The sequence below is a fragment of the Oncorhynchus masou genome, chromosome 32 (assembly GCF_036934945.1).
Source record: "Oncorhynchus masou masou isolate Uvic2021 chromosome 32, UVic_Omas_1.1, whole genome shotgun sequence".
Classification (NCBI taxonomy): Eukaryota; Metazoa; Chordata; class Actinopteri; order Salmoniformes; family Salmonidae; genus Oncorhynchus; species Oncorhynchus masou.
Window position 1 is genome coordinate 28,227,039 of NC_088243.1, and position 17,419 is coordinate 28,244,457.

At 43.9% G+C, this 17,419-nt stretch overlaps 1 pseudogene; it reads left to right on the forward strand.

The window, feature by feature from the left end:
* The first annotated feature begins 360 nt into the window (after nt 1-360).
* LOC135527180 (protein O-mannosyl-transferase TMEM260-like) overlaps nt 361-17,419 on the forward strand; it is a 31,372-nt pseudogene continuing 14,313 nt past the window's right edge.

A 17,419-nucleotide genomic window follows, 5' to 3' on the forward strand; every position in this document is an offset into this window, starting at 1 on the left:
AGTAGCTACTAAAATGCCTAATTATATGCACTGTTACAGAGAGAAATCAATGGTTATTTAGTGTAGGTAGACTGTATATATATGTATATATTATATGTTGTTACTGGTACTCTTGATGCATGGTAACAAATGTCAATACTAAATCCTCTTTTGATTATGATTTCATGCCCAGTGTAAGTAGGCTCCAGACTGTGCTCAGAAAGAACATACCTGTAGGTTCAGAGACAGTGAAAGTGGACTTGGGGACATGAATGCTTTGCTCAGTAGGTTTGTGTAGTCCTGGAATACATTTTGCAAAGGGGAAGTACATTGAAACTGCATTTTGCAAGATGGAACCATTTTGAAAAGCCTGGGCCAGATATGGGGGGCAGGGGTGAGTGCATGAGAAAAACCCTGATTAGCCCTGCTGGTCGTGCTGCTGCCGAGCGGCCCGGGCCTTAGAAAAAATGTCCAGCCCCTTCTCCACAGCATTTAGGGATGGTGCAGGATGCCCGCTCTGATAGTGCCAGCTGGACACCCTTCCCAATTCTCCAGGTCTCCGTGTCCTAATCTCTTTAGGTGTGATGCGCCCCAGAGAGGCTTGAGCGCAGCCCCGCAGGAATGCTGTTGTCTAGGAATGTGGAGTGTGGAAATGACCGGGATTATGGGAAGACTGGTGTGGGTGCCCATGCTCTGCTATCACAAAGACTCTTGGCGTCCATGCTGCTACCCTGTCGACTGATATATTTTCCCATTTTAGTAATGGGGCCGTAGCAGTGACTCTCTGTGCATCTGCCACTCTGATGTTCTGCCCTTATATTTGTTAGAATTTGATGTTGGTGTGTAAAAGTGTATAATATGGAATATGTCGTTTTGTGTGAAATTGATGGAGGATGAGAGAGTGATGAAACATTTGGGCAGGAAGTTCTCATGCCAGGTGAAATGGACCAATGGAAATATTTGAGCTGTGCAGTTGAATAGGGTTGTGGTTTCACGGCCTATTAAACTGATAAGACTTCATGCTCCAGAAACTCAAATGTGATGATGCAGTGTATCACAGAGGTTAAATGCAAATGAAATTATACTGCAATGTTCTGTAATTTTGGTATTGCATCAAAACCCCAGTACTTGCAATTCAATCATTTATGGTAAATATAGCATATAACTGACTATTTACAACTATATAGCCTACTGGTTTTTATTGCAAATTGACCACATTCAATACCATCAATACAATTACATATAAACATTTTCAACAATATTTGGAAAGAATCTTATCCACAGTAATGCCTTGGTCAAGTTATATTTCATGCAAAACCGTAATGCAAAAATGACAATTCTCATGTTTAAATATAGGAAAATTTGACTTTATGCCAGCCCCCCCCCAAAAAAAATAAAATAAAACATAATATGAATAGATACAGTGCATTCGGAAAGTATTCAGACCCCTTGACTTTTTCTACATTTTGTTGCATTACAGTCTTATTCTAAAATGGATTAAATAGTTATTGCCCCTCACCAATCTAAGCACAATACCCCATAATGACAAGGCAAAAACAGGTTTAAATGTATAAAAAAATAAAACCCGGAAATATCACATTTACATAAGTATTCAGACCCTTTACTCAGTACTTTGGTAGTGATTGCAGCCTAGAGTCTTCTTGGGTATGACACTACAAGCTTGGCACACCTGTTTTTGTGCTATTTCTCCCATTCTTCTCTGCAGATCCTTTCAAGCTCTGTCGGGTTGGATGGGGAGCATCGCTGCACAGCTATTTTCAGGTCTCTCCAGAGATGCTTGATCGGGTTCAAGTCCAGCCTCTGACTGGGCTCTCAAGAACATTCAGAGAAGCCACTCCTGCATTGTCTTGGCTGTGTGCTTAGGGTCATTGTCCTGTTGGAAGGTGAACCTTCACCCCAGTCATCAAGGATCTCTCTGTACTTTGCTCCTTTCATCTTTCCCTCGATCCTGACGAGTCTCCCAGTCATTGCTGCTGAAAAACATTTCCACAGCATGATGCTGCCACCACCATGCTTCACCGTTGGGATGGTGCCAGGTTTTCTCCAGACGTGGCACTTGGCATTCAGGCCAAAGAGTTCAATCTTGGTTTCGTCAGAGAGTCTTGTTTCTCATGATCTGAGAGTCCTTTAGGTGCCTTATGGCGAACTCCAAGTGGGCTGTCGTGCCTTTTACCAATGAGTGGCTTCTGTCTGGTCATTCTACCATAAAGGCCTGATCGGTGGAGTGCTGCAGAGATGGTTGTCCTTCTGGAAGGTTTTCCCAGCTCCACAGAGGAACTCTGGAGCTCCACCCGAATGATCATCGGGTTGGTCACCTCCCTGACCAAGGCCTTTCTCCTTCGATTTCTCAGTTTGGCCGGGCGGCCAGCTCTAGGAAGAGTAGTTCCAAACTTCTTCCATTTAAGAATGATCGAGGCCACTGTGTTCTTGGGGACCTTCAATGCTGCAGAAATATTTGTGTACCCTTCCCCAGATCTGTGCCTTCGACATAATCCTGTCTCAGAGCTCTACGGACAATTCCTTTGATCTCGTGGCTTGGTTTTTTTCTCTGACATGCACTGTCAGCTGTGGGACCTTATATATATGTCCAATCAATTGCATTTACCACAGATCGACTCAATCAAGTTATAGAAACATCTCAAATATGATCAATGGAAACAGGATGCACCTGGGTTCAGTTTCGAGTGTCATAAGCAAAGGGTCTGAATACTTATTGCAAATAAAAAAGATACTTTATTTACATAAGTTTTTTTTAATGTAAAAACCTGTTTTTGCATTGTCATTATGGAATATTGTGTGTAGATTGATGATATTCTAATAACAATAATATTTTTTTCAAGAGGTCTGAATGCTTTCCCGAATGCAGTGTGTGTGTGTGTGTGTGTGTGTGTGTGTGTGTGTGTGTGCACCAGCAGAGGGTGCTATGTAAGACTCACACATTTATCAATTTAATCTGAATAGAATTTCAATTTTCATGAGTGGGAGATGCAAACATTGGGTGAAAAATCTGTTTAAGTGAACGCGCTTTGGGTGTATTCTGGCACGTGGGTTTGTGTCCCAAATGATCTGAGGCATCCTTAAATAGCGTTGTGTTGTATGCAGTTTCCACTGCACCCCACACAGAGGTAGAGACAGTTAGAAACTTTGCAACCAGCTTGTGTCCTTAAGCTTACCTCATCATGCTTTCATTGTCACCAATATTGTCTCTGTTTCTGTGTCCTCTCTGGATCAAAGGAGAGACTGGGAGTGTGGGAACAGAGAGAAAGAGAAAGGAATAGAGGAAGAGAAGGGACCTGGTGCATGGGGAGGACTGGGAGCAATACTCTCAGATCAGCCTACTTGTATGCCTGTGTGGCGGGGCATTGGGGAGGGAGTGTTATAGTGCGTGTAAGTGTGTGTGGCGGAGAAGGGAGTAGTGTGTGTGTGTGTGTGTGTGTGTGTGTGTGTGTGTGTGAGTGAGTGAGGGGAGAAGCAAGAGATGAAGAGAATGAGCGTGCCGCTTAGGAAATGTCACACTGGGAAGATTTGCAGGTTTTGATCCAGGCAAATTAATGCAAAACCCCAGTGCAAGTATTTGATTTGGGAAAAACTTTGGAGCAGACTCGTCTCTTAATAATAATGATTGGGTTTACATTCATTTCCTCCCCTATTCACTTCCACAGGAGAGCTGATCACCGCTGCTTGTGAGCTGGGGGTAAGAATTAGCCTTATTGTTTAATCAATTCACTCATTAACTCTTATAAGCATTAAGGGAGTTTAATTAAGCATGGGCAGAAAGCAGATTAATTTACTTTCAGTCCACATTTTTTCCCATTCTTTTCTTATTTTACCAAGTTAGAAGTGGAGAATGCTATAATTTGCATCCCGTTTTTTAAATCCAATTAAAGTCAATGGTAAGGCGATGGCTTTTGTAGGCTTTGCCTTATGTAGGGTATAAGGCTTATTATATCCACCCCTCTTTTTGTGTGTGTATGTGTGTGTAAGCCGCGAAGAATGAACTAAATCGGGTTAACAGTTATAATAAGTTGTATTATTTAATAAAGTTTATTACGCCGCTGTGATCCTTTTAGGGAGGCTGTGTCAGTGTCACTATGCCAGTAATCCTGTCGTTAGTGCCGCAGTCCGTGTGGCCTTCCCGTCTGTCTCAGGTCTCCCCAGGGTTCGGAGGGCCGCCGGCCCTTCCCTCCAATCCCCAGAGCTCTGGAGCTCTCTCTGCTCACAGCTTCCCGTGGCTTTGGTGCCCCTCCGTTGTCCTTTCATTCTTTAACTATGAGCCTGTCCGTCTAAATCTGCTCCAACATCCCCTCTTTCCTACCTCCACCTCATGTTCACCTGCCTGCCTGTCTGATACAACCGTCTGTTTACCAAACTGGGATTTTTCCCTTATTTCCCTTAGTCTTCCCTTATTTTCTCTTTCTTTGCAGTCTGTCCACTTTTCTCTCTCTCTCTCTCTCTCGTTGCTCGCTCTCGGGCTCCTCCCCTTTCACTCTTCCTTTTTGCCACCCACTCATCCTCTCCTTGTCTCTTTCCCTTTGACCATTCATTTACCTCCCTAGCTTTAAAAGCTCCTCCAGTCTCTCCTCAGACCTGCCTGGTTGTCGTGGACCTGGCCAGGGGTCATTGAGCCTCGGCAGTGTCTGTGATGATTGGTGGGGTAATCACACTCTCACCTCTCAGTGGCGGCTCCATTTGAAGGGCTGCCCCTGCTCTCCGGCTGGCCCAGCCTTATCAGTGCCAGGGAATGAGTCTGTGTTTAATGACTGAGCCCTTATCGGCCTGGAGGAGACTTAGCGGCTAATTGCAGTGATTTCTGGGATCCCCAGGGCGGGAGTGGCTGCGGCACCGAGGTAGTTTGGGTCCAGGGCTGGCGAGCACTACGTGCTGCATCACGGACTCCAGAGAGGTGCCTTGTCCTTGGGAAGTGATGAGGGGAGGAAGAGGAGGAGGAATGGGTTTTGTAGAGAGGAAGAAGAAAGAGGGTTGGGAGGCCCTCTCATTGCGGAGTCAGTCAGCGGTCAGGTCACACAGTAACACTATGGCTCTCTAGGCCAGGCCTGCCACTCCATCCATTCCTTCACCTCTACCACCGCTCCTCCAGGGTCACACACTCACTGCAGACAAAGATGCAGCTCACGTACAGCGCTGGTGGCAGTGGGGCTCATTAAAATTACAGGCTTTCATTTCCCTTCTACCCTCTCTCCCTTTCATCCTGCCTCAGCCCCATGCCCCCTCTCCTTCCCTCGCTGTATTCTTCCACCACACTTCATTTTGCACTCCTCAAACTCTTTAGCCTGATATCCAGGGCAAAGAGTATTTCCTCCATTGACCAGGAAAAACATCTACCTATACCCAGATGTTCTCAGTCTGGGATGGATAGCTGGCTTTCTCCGGTCTCTCTCTTCATAATCCCTCCCCTGGTTACTGACGTGTCCTCTCTCTGTGTTGGTCGGGGCAGGTGGCTCACCCCCTGGGCTACCCACTACCCAGTCTTCAGCCTGCTGGCCCGCCTTGCTCTGTCCCTGCTGCCCAGCCTCTCCATGTCTCCGGCCCACAGTGTCAACTTACTGAGCAGCCTGCCGTGGCCATCAGGGCCCTCTGCTTCACTGTCTGCAGGTAGGACTACAACTTAACGCCAAGGTCAGGAGTTCTCCTGGTCAGGCCACCTAGTCAGTGAAAACTCCTGGTCCTTCTCATCTACTCATTATAGTCAACATGATTAGTCTGCTGCATCCAATAGTGCTGTAACTCTGCAGTTACACGTCTGTTAATGGACCGCCGCGACAACAATTGGCTTGAAGGTCAATGTTACATTCAAATCTCCTGTCATCATATCTAAGCCATTATGATGCCAATGTCGATGAAAATTCGCAAATCACCTTGTTTGGAAGTACACAATAAACTCCCTCCTCTCGTCATGAGTTGTCAGGCCGTTACCGAGAACCACATACCGGATTTTTAACAGGGTCGTTAGCATTAGGAGTAAGGCAATTCTTTGCCCCATCTTAGTGCAATATCTAGGCCTTAGATAAGAAGGAGACTACAGCATCCACAAAGTGACCATTAGACATACCACCTTTCAGACTGAATATGTTTGTAGGGGCAACAGTTTTGATTTAAATTGATCATTTATCGCTCTCACCTGACAATAGAAAACCAGCTATGTGCTACCTTTTTTGTAGCATTTCTGACAAAGCTCATATCTTTTTCAGCCAAAGCTCAAGAGTTCTAACACCAGGTCAAGCAACTCGGTTGCTCGGAAACTCACAGGTGCTGCTTCACCAGGCTGCCAATCATAAGAAGTGTATGATAACAAACCTGGGCTACTGTAGATAGCTAGCTATATGGTGGTTTTTAAGCTGAGGTTTATCAATAAATGCAAACAGATCATTTGATTAGCTAGGTAGCTATCTAGCTAATGTTAGTGAGTGCAGCAGCTAGGCTCTGTAGCTAGCTAACACCAGACAGCTGAAAGCTAATTAGCTAGAAAGGCAAAGAAAGGTAGCTAGCTATATTTGGTTATTTAAGGTTTTTACACAAATTCCTTCAGCCATTAGCTAGCTAGCTAGCTCGAGCCAGACAACAACAGCTGACCTCAACACAGAGTTTAGCTCACGTCCAAATTCCAGTTTTACATTTTTCCACAAAACATAGCTAGCTGGTCTGCCTGACACATTTCACTGTCAGAAAGGACACAACTCAAACTGAGAATTGCTAGCTAACTCCACATGTAAACAGTGCCTTAGCTGTACACCACTGCAGTGTGCAAATGCATGCTTTTTAGCATCAGAAAAACTCACCAGTTTCTAGCATCCATAATAAATTCCAGTACGCTCCTTCACTTGTCTTCTTCAAATTTTTATCCAAATGTGTGCCAAACTAGCAACTCTGCCATGTGTTGGATCTTTGTCAACAACTCTGCCGTGCACAGCTCTAGGGGAGGGGGCTTTGATTATATAAATGTATAGGACGCATAACTGCAATGCTGTAGGCTAGAAACAAGCTGTAAAAGGCACAAGAAAGACACACCTCTAGTGTAAATGGAGGTATTTTTGTTTAGTCTCTATGGCTGAGTTATATGACTTTCAGAAGTGAATGACTTAAAACAGTTTTCTTTCTTTTTACTTGAGCCATCACCTTCTGAAAACTGCAGACAATTACTTTTGACTATCAATGGTCAATTCTACACATACTAACTAATAGTTAGTTCAACTTTTATTTGAGATATTAGAGGGCAACAGCCAGCAGACCAGGGTTTAAACCGGCAACCCTTGCAGTTATGCAAGTACACCACCTGTGTGTGCCATTAAGGTCCAGACCTTTTGTCAGATGCCACATTACAGGTTACAATAGCACTGCCAATGACAGCCTTTTGGTTGCTTAAAAAAATCAGACTTTGCATTTGGAAATGTTTTATAATGCTCCTTTAAAAGAAAATCACCCTCCGGTGTAAAAAACATGGAAATAAAAAACAAACCATGATTTTAATGGATAATGTAGATAATTTAGGTTGGCCTAATAACTAACCTGAACAATTACTAAATGAGCCAACAAATGGGATTTTATCACAACATTTCAACTCCCAAAGACCAGTTCTTCATAGCATAATTCTGTAATCCCTGAACATTTTCCAACTGACGTTTGCATCTTGCTGCTTAGAGAAGGGGTTGGTGATATTTGTGGGTTGTCTCTTTCAGCTAGTAGTGTTTCTGATCCCCTGTTCTGTATTCAGAACAGAGTCCCACCACACTCCTCACCCACAAACACACCCAGCCTGTTTACCCATTGCCCTCCCATTGTCACTGTGTGTGTGTGTTTGTGTGTGACACAGTCACGCCCCCTCCAAGTGCCTGACCCCCCCCTCTCATCACCCAGCATGCTCCCAATCCTGACATGGCATGATTTCTAATCTCTCCCCTTCTGCCCACCTGGGTCTAAGACGGACAGGATCACCACTCCTCCCTCGCTGTCCCTCCCTCCCTCAATCATGAGCTCAGAATGTGTTATGTTACTGTGTCTCTGCACATTCCCATGCCAACCCGCCTGTGGTGGTCCTCCTACAGCTCAGCCTGCCTGCTGACCCCATCATGAAAATCTTTTCCACTCTCACTCTTTGTGTGCGTTTATCTCACACTGTCGGCTGGCATACCTTGCATAACCGTTTTCTGATTGAGGTAGTTTCCTACTTGTGTGCGCTGTGCACCATTGGTGGCAGTTTACTGTTAGAATGTTTTCCCTTTGACATAGTTTGACATTTTACAAGGCCCATTTATGCATGCAGTGCTATATTAAATATATATTATACGCTGTGTTTGATTTACCGTTCCCACAAATTAGTTGTGGCATATGTTAAAAACTGTTTTAGCACAGATACACTACCTATCAGCAAGCTGTTTTGGGCCAGAGAAGGCAGGTGATACAGGGCTGTGAGTGTCACACTGTGTGCTTGGCCGGTGGTGGGCTAGGTGGCAGGTTTGCTGGAGGGGTCAGGGTATAAGGTTAGTCCTGCTGGAGCAGGACTGACTGCAGCCTTAGCCCCTGCCCTGCCTCTCCCTTTCCTTTCCTACTCACTGCTCTGGACCTGCTGTGGTTTGGGCTCTGTGGATCTCTGAGTCTCTGTCTCTCTGATATGGACTCAACTCCATTTTGGAATTTGTTTCATAAACGATCAATAGCACTATTTCACTAAGCTCTGGCTAGCCACTTCCATACTGTGATTTCTGGAGCCAGCAGCTATGCATGCTGTCTGAAGATATTTGGACCACAGCACATGCAAAGTGCAGCTCTGTTTGTAATCTCTAAGGATTTAGATCCAATTTTGGATTATAGTTAGACTAAGTGAAAAGTCATTATGTAGACCCCCCCACCCCCCCCCCCCACTGGGCTGATGGGCACTGAGGACTTCAGCCAGAGCACCAACCCACACTCTGTAAGCTCTTAAGTATGTATAATCTAGCTTTTCAATTTGAAAAATAGGCATAAAAGGTTTTAGTCATTATCTGTTTGGGGCTTGGTTTGGGTTTAGCCTGTGGCTGGAGTTCAGCTGGCAGACTTGGTGTGGTACTGGTAGGGTTTGAGGGGCAAGGGGGTAGATGGTTTCCGGAATGGTTGTCTGGGGGCCTTGGGTGCTTTGCCCGTGCCCGGTAAGGTGGCAGAGATGGCATGCTACGCCCCTGTGGGGGTCCCTCCGGCCAGACCGGTCCTTCAGACTATATGCCAAACCTGACCAGTCTGTACTTCCTACCTGCCTAGCCCTCTCATGGACATTTAGGTTAAGCTCTATAAGTGGAATTCTAGTAATACCTATAATATGGCTGTGATTGGCATTTCCCCTGGTTTGTATCCAATTTGCGTAAGTTTTGTTTGTACCCCAGCAGAATATTGAGAGTGGTTATGGAAGTGGGTGCACCAGAGGAATAGTCCCAGTTTTAAATGCATAGGGACTTAGTATCAATTGTCTGCAGACCTATTGCATTGAAGTTATTACATGTTATGCACTTTTATTTTTTTAGACTTGAAATGTTAGTTTCTCACGAACAGTAAATTGCAAGACCTTGAAATTTGTCTGGAATATTGCCAACATAGCAAGCCTTTGATGTATCAATTTAAATTAGTTGGACAGATTGCCGTGTTTAATGTGGTGGAATGTAAGTTGATAGGCTTGGAAGCCATTTCTCCCTAAACTGCCAGTTGCGTAAGTTTAAAATGTAGCACTTAGCTTCCCTTTGATTTGTCAATTACAGCACACTTGGCTTGATCACATGGTTTGATGGCCAAATTGCACATCTCGTTATGTTTTCACACCAGGACTTGATAGGCCTTTGAAGATGGTGGCCATAATGATAATAATTAGTATCGATTGCACTTGAAACTTCATAGGAATAATATGTGGCCCTGTCAGTCCTAGATGACAAGCCAGAGAGCTCAGTATTTGGTGCTCCCTCATTTCACAGTTGATCTGCTAAAGCTCCTCTGAAACTGTGCTACCTGAGAGGAATCTCTCTCACTTCAGAGAGAGACAGAGCACACAGACACAACCAGAGGAGCGCTAAAACAACAACAACATTGTCTGTTACAACCACTAACATCCAACAATCAGCACTTTTGACACGTTGTGTAAGATTAAGATTACAAAACAACAGGATTCGTGAGGCTCACCAAATGGGCCCCATACCCCTTCCTTGTCCCAAAGGTACACCTGCGAGACACTCAACTGCCAAGAGCAGGCCTCTGTGGACCAGCTGATAACTCAGTGGACTGGCAGGGGCGGGCGGTGTGCCAGACCCCTTAAACGGGCCTCCACCACATGGTCCTGATGGTGCACCCCCTTCCTCGTTGCTGCTCCCTCAGATGGGTTGTTTTTCCACAGGGCTGGGGCTGCTGGGGGGACGTGTGTGGGGGGGTCATCACTGAATCAGTCTGTGTATGTGTCTTTTTGGGTGCTTATGTGTGTTTTTGTCCGGAGTTTTATAGGGGTTAACAGCTGAACATCCCCCTCTATCCCCATCCGCTACCCCCCCCTTTCACATCAGACCCTCCCTTTCACATCTGTTGTGGTCAGGCTCTCAGTGTTCAAGGCGCTCAGTGTTCAGAGCCATAGCTTCTCTCAACCATAATTGAAGAGGGTAGTTGTATTGTTTGATAACCTATGTTTGGACCTTTGCCCTGTCTGTATGATATCCTACTGTCTCCTAAGACATGAGGCCTCCTGCTCCTCTCACCCCCATCCTCAGCATGACCAATGGTTCCCCCCAGGACTCATTCTGTAATGCAGTTGAACAGATGTTTAATGAAGATGTTATTTCCTCATTACTGGCAGTGGGATGGGGTAGGAGGGGGGTAGAGTGGGGTAGATAGACAGCATAACAAAGTACCAGTTTTAATATTCCTTTCGCCCGTGGGCCCGAGATTGTGTCGGCCTCGGACGTCAATATTACATCCCTCACCCACCACAGGCAGTCTTAATAAGGCACCAGGCTAGGAGATGGATCAGACTCGGCAATTACAATTCTTCCAGAATTAGTTAATGGAATCTGTAGAGCAACATTTATATATCAGTGGTGGCTGCCTAATGACTTTGTTAAAATAGCAGCAGCAGCTGTATAAAAATGGCTTTCTATGAATTGCATAAACATAGGATTTCTGTAATTTGTTTTTTTCTGTTTTATGTAATTTTTGTGTGTTGGTCTGGAGATTAAGATGGCATTCTGGGCCAAATTGTCATATCATAGGCTGCATTGTTTGAGCAGGATTGTGGTGATTAATTTTGCACGCGCGATCGGGCGGGTACTCTCCTGGAGGAGGGGTGTCTGAGCCTCATTCCCCTCTCAGGTCCTTTTTTACCTCTCTGCTCTTCTCCTCTCTTTGCTGCTGTGGCTGCCTCTGACTGATTGGAGAGTTTAAACAGCAATGGTTGCACATTGAGGAAGGTTAGTTTACTAGCTGTTGGAAGGCACATACAGTGCCTTGCGAAAGTATTCGGCCCCCTTGAACTTTGCGACCTTTTGCCACATTTCAGGCTTCAAACATAAAGATATAAAACTGTATTTTTTTGTGAATAATCAACAACAAGTGGGACACAATCATGAAGTGGAACGACATTTATTGGATATTTCAAACTTTTTTAACAAATCAAAAACTGAAAAATTGGGCGTGCAAAATTATTCAGCCCCCTTAAGTTAATACTTTGTAGCGTCACCTTTTGCTGCAATTACAGCTGTAAGTCGCTTGGGGTATGTCTCTATCAGTTTTGCACATCGAGAGACTAAATTTTTTCCCCATTCCTCCTTGTAAAACAGCTCAAGCTCAGTGAGGTTGGATGGAGAGCATTTGTGAACAGCAGTTTTCAGTTCTTTCCACAGATTCTCGATTGGATTCAAGTCTGGACTTTGACTTGGCCATTCTAACACCTGGATATGTTTATTTTTGAACTATTACATTGTAAATTTTGCTTTATGTTTTGGATCATTGTCTTGTTGGAAGACAAATCTCCGTCCCAGTCTCAGGTCTTTTGCAGACTCCATCAGGTTTTCTTCCAGAATGGTCCTGTATTTGGCTCCATCCATCTTCCCATCAATTTTAACCATCTTCCCTGTCCCTGCTGAAGAAAAGCAGGCCCAAACCATGATGCTGCCACCACCATGTTTGACAGTGGGGATGGTGTGGTCAGGGTGATGAGCTGTGTTGCTTTTACGCCAAACATAACGTTTTGCATTGTTGCCAAAAAGTTACATTTTGGTTTCATCTGACCAGAGCACCTTCTTCCACATGTTTGGTGTGTCTCCCAGGTGGCTTGTGGCAAACTTTAAACAACACTTTTTATGGATATCTTTAAGAAATGGCTTTCTTCTTGCCACTCTTCCATAAAGGCCAGATTTGTGCAATATACGACTGATTGTTGTCCTATGGACAGAGTCTCCCACCTCAGCTTTAGATATCTGCAGTTCATCCAGAGTGATCATGAGCCTCTTGGCTGCATCTCTGATCAGTCTTCTCCTTGTATGAGCTGAAAGTTTAGAGGGACGGCCAGGTCTTGGTAGATACTCCTTCCATTTCAATATTATCGCTTGCACAGTGCTCCTTGGGATGTTTAAAGCTTGGGAAATCTTTTTGTATCCAAATCCGGCTTTAAACTTCTTCACAACAGTATCTCGGACCTGCCTGGTGTGTTCCTTGTTCTTCATGATGCTCTCTGCGCTTTTAACGGACATCTGAGACTATCACAGTGCAGGTGCATTTATACGGAGACTTGATTACACACAGGTGGATTGTATTTTTATTCATTAGTCATTTAGGTCAACATTGGATCATTCAGAGATCCTCACTGAACTTCTGGAGAGAGTTTGCTGCACTGAAAGTAAAGGGGCTGAATAATTTTGCACGCCTAATTTTTCAGTTTTTGATTTGTTAAAAAAGTTTGAAATATCCAATAAATGTCGTTCCACTTCATGATTGTGTCCCACTTGTTGTTGATTCTTCACAAAAAAATACAGTTTTATATCTTTATGTTTGAAGCCTGAAATGTGGCAAAAGGTCGCAAAGTTCAAGGGGGCCGAATACTTTCGCAAGGCACTGTACTAGGCATTATGAATACATTTATTATATTTTAATAATTATATACAGTACCAGTCAAAAGTTTGGACACCTACTCATTCTAGGGTATTTCTTTATTTGTACTTTTTTTCTACATTGTAGAAAGCAGTGAAGACATCAACACTATGAAATTACACCAATGTAATCATGTAGTAACCAAACAAATGTTAAACAAATCAAAATATATTTTATATATGGTTTTCAATTAACAGGTGTGCCTTGTTAAAAGTTAATTTGTGGAATTTCTTTCCTCAATGCGTTTGATCCAATCAGTTGTGTTGTGACAAAGTAGTGGTGGTATATAGAAGACAGCCCTATTATGGCAATAACAGCTCAAATAAACAAAGAGAAACGACAGTCCGTCATTACTTTAAATCCGGTCAATCCGGATATTGTCAAGAACTTTGAACGTTTCTTCAAGTGCAGTCGCAAAAACCATCAAATACTTTGATGAAAGGGAAAGGGGTTGAGACCTCGTCAGTTGTACAACTGAAGGCCTTAAACTGAAATGTGTCTTCCGCATTTAACCCAACACAACCCTCTGAATCAGAAAGGTGTGGGGGGCTGCCTTAATCGACATCCGTGTCTTCAACCAAACTGGCTCTCATGAGGACTGCCACAGGAAAGGAAGATCCAGAGTTACCTCTGCTGCAGAGGATAAGTTCATTAGAGTTACCAGCCTTAGATTGCAGCCCAAATAAATACTACAGAGATCAAGGAACACACATCTCAACAGCAACTGTTCAGATGAGACTGTGTGAATCAGGACTTCACGGTCAAATTGCTGGAAAGAAACCACCACTAAAGGACACCAATAAGAAGAAGAGACTTGCTTGGGCCAAGAAAATTTGATTAGTGGAAATCCGTCCTTTGGTCTGATGAGTCCAAATGTGAGATTTTTGCTTCCAACCATTGTGTCTTTGTGAGACGCAGAGTAGGTGAACGGATGATCTTCGCATGTGTCGTTCCCATCGTGAAGCATGGAGGCAGTTTGGGGGTGCTTTGCTGGTGACACTGTCAGTGATTTATGTAGAATTCAAGGCACACTTAACCAGCATGGCTACCACAGCATTCTGCAGCAATATGCCATCCCATCTGGTTTGCGCTTAGTGGGACTATCATTTGGTTTTCAACAGGACAATGACCCAACACACCTTCAGCATGTGTAAGGACTTTGACCAAGAAAGAGTGATGGTGCTGCATCAGGTGACCTGGCCTCCACAATCACCCAACCTCAACCCAATTGAGATGGTTTGGGATGAGTTGGACCACAGAGTCAAGGAAAGTCAGCCAACAAGTGCTCAGCATATGTGGGAACGCCTTCAAGACTGTTGGGAAAGCATTCCTCATGAAGCTGGATGAGAGAATGCCAAGAAGGCCAAGGCAGAGGGGAATACTTTGAAGGATCTAAAATATATTTGATTTGTTTTAACACTTTTTTTGGTTACTACATGGTTCCATATTTGTTATTTCATAGTTTCGATGTCTTCACTATTATTCTACAATGTCGAAAATAATAAAAATAAAGAAACCCTGGAATGAGTAGGTGTTTCCAAAAATTTGACTTGTCCTGTATGTAGCAGCCATACAATCATGTTCATGAGCTACTATACATGTGTATTGTACTTTATCCCATTACACGTGTGTGTGTGTGTATAAGGTAGTAGTTGTGGAATTGTTAGGTTAGATTACTCGTTGGTTATTACTGCATTGTCGGAACTAGAAGCACAAGCATTTCGCTACACTCGCATTAACATCTGCTAACCATGTGTATGTGACAAATAAAATGTATTTGATTTGGTATGCTTTATATGACAGTTTTGTTACCCCTATTTTTTCCTAGCTTGGCTCAAAAACAGGGTTGCGTGTCTGTTTTCCAAATGTGATACAACAGAGCACTAAGCCACAAACACTCTCATATTATCTAAAGATCCTCAGTGTTCAGCCCACTGTCCTGTCCTGGCCACAGCTAAGCCCTGGGGTGTCAGTGTTACTGAGCCAAGGCCAGCTGGAACCCTCTGTCACACCAGACCAGGCCGGGACACCACTTCATGGGCTTCATCCTAGCCTCTTCAGGAATGTGTGATTCTTTTCCAGCCATGTCTCTCTCAAAGCGCCACTCTCTGGGTGAGGGAACAGTGGTGGGCCGATCTGTGATGGCACAGCTGTGGCATTGTGTGGTCCCTGGGGTGTTGTGTGACAGTCCATCCCCTGGTCTGGCTCTTTGTGTTGCCTCATTCACTACACATTCACTACAGACTGCTGCTTCTGCTGGTGGTGGCGCTTTGTGTGGTATTATTGTGGCCAGCCCAGGCAGGCATTTGGTGCTGGGCTGCAGTGTAGTGCTGGCAAGCCTCTGGCCCATGTTTAGGAATTGAGGGGGTAAATGAGGCATTTTCTGCTTTGACTCTTCAACGTGACAGTGGCAAGCTATTAGTGTCCTACTGTCTGTCCTTGTGGAAGACACTGGTAACTGCAGTGCATTCAAAGTATTCAGACCCATTTACTTTTTCCACATGTTACCTTACAGCCTAATTCTAAAATTGATAAAATTATTATAGTTTCATTTTTTTCTCATCAATCTACACACAATACTCCATAATGACGAAGTGAAAACGGGTTTTTAGACATTTTTGCAATTGTATTAAACATAAAAAACATATACCTTATTTACATAAGTATTCAGACTTTTTGCTATGAGATTCAAAAATTGGCCTCAGGTGCATCCTGTTTCCATTGATCATCCTTGATGTTTTTACAACTTGATTGGGGTGCACCTATGGTAAATTCAATTGATTGGACTTGATTTGGAAAGGCACACACCTGTCTATATAAGGTCCCACAGTTGACGGTGCATGACAGAGCAAAAACCAAGCCATGAGGTCGAAGGAATTGTCCATAGAGCTCCGAGACAGGATTGTGTTGAGGCACAAATCTGGGGAAGGGTACCAAAACATTTCTGCAGCATTGAAGCTCCAAGAACATAGTGGCCTCCATAATTCTTAAATGGAAGAAGTTTGGAACCACCAAGACTATTCCTAGAGCTGGCCGCCCGGCCAAACTGAGCAAATGGAGGAGAAGGGCCTTGGTCAGGAAGGTGACCAAGAACCTGATGGTCACTCTGACAGAGCTCCAGAGTTCCTCTGTGGATATGAGAGAACCTTCCTGAAGGACAACCATCTCTGCATCACTCCACCAATCAGGCCTTTATGGTAGAGTGGCCAGACGGAAGACTCTCCTCAGTAAAAGGGTGGCAGGGTAGCCTAGTGGTTAGAGTGTTGGACTATTAACTTGAAGGTTGCGAGTTCAAACCCCCGAGCTGACAAGGTACAAATCTGTCGTTCTGCCCCTGAACAGGCAGTTAACCCACTGTTCCCAGGCCGTCATTGAAAATAAGAATTTTTACTATTTTCTACATTGTAGAATAATAGTGAAGACATCAAAACTATGAAATAACGCATGCAATCATGTAGTAACCAAAAAAGTGTTAATCAAATATATGATATATTTGAGAATCTTCAAAGTATCCACCCTTTGCCTTGATGACAGTTTTGCCCACTCTTTGCATTGTCTCAACCAGTTCATGATGTAGTCACCTGGAATGCATTTAAATTATCAGGTGTATCAGGCCTTGCTAAAAGCCTTGTTAAATAAAGGTTACATAAAAATAAAATAAAAGGTTTATTTGGGGATTTTCTTTCCTTCTTAATGTGTTATGAGACAATCAGTTGTGTTGTGACATGATAGGGGTGGTATACAGAAGTTAGCCCTATTTGGTAAAAGACCATGTCCATATTATGGCAATAACAGCTCAAATAAGCAAAAGCAAAGAGAAAGACAGTCCATCATTACTTTAAGACACGACGGTCAGTCAATAAGTACAATTTCAAGAACTATGAACGTTTCTTCAAGTGCCGTCGCAAAATCCATCAAGCGCTACGATGCAACTGGCTCTCCCGAGGACCGCCACAGGAAAGACCCAGAGTTACCTCCGCTGCAGAGGATAAGTTCATTAGAGTTAACTGCACTTCAGATTGCAGCCCAAATAAATGCTTCACGGAGTTCAAGTAAACAACACTCAGTAAACGATCTCAACATCAACTGTTCAGAGGAGACTGTGTGAATCAGGCCTTCATGGTTGAATTGCTATAAAGAAACCACTACTAAAGGACACCAATAAGAAGAGACATGCTTGGGCCAAGAAACATGAGAAATGGACATTAGACCGGTGGAAATCTGTCCTTTGGTCTGATGAGTCCAAATTTGCTTTGTGATGCAGAGTAAGTGAACGGATGATCTCCGCATGTGTGGTTCCCAACTTGAAGCATGA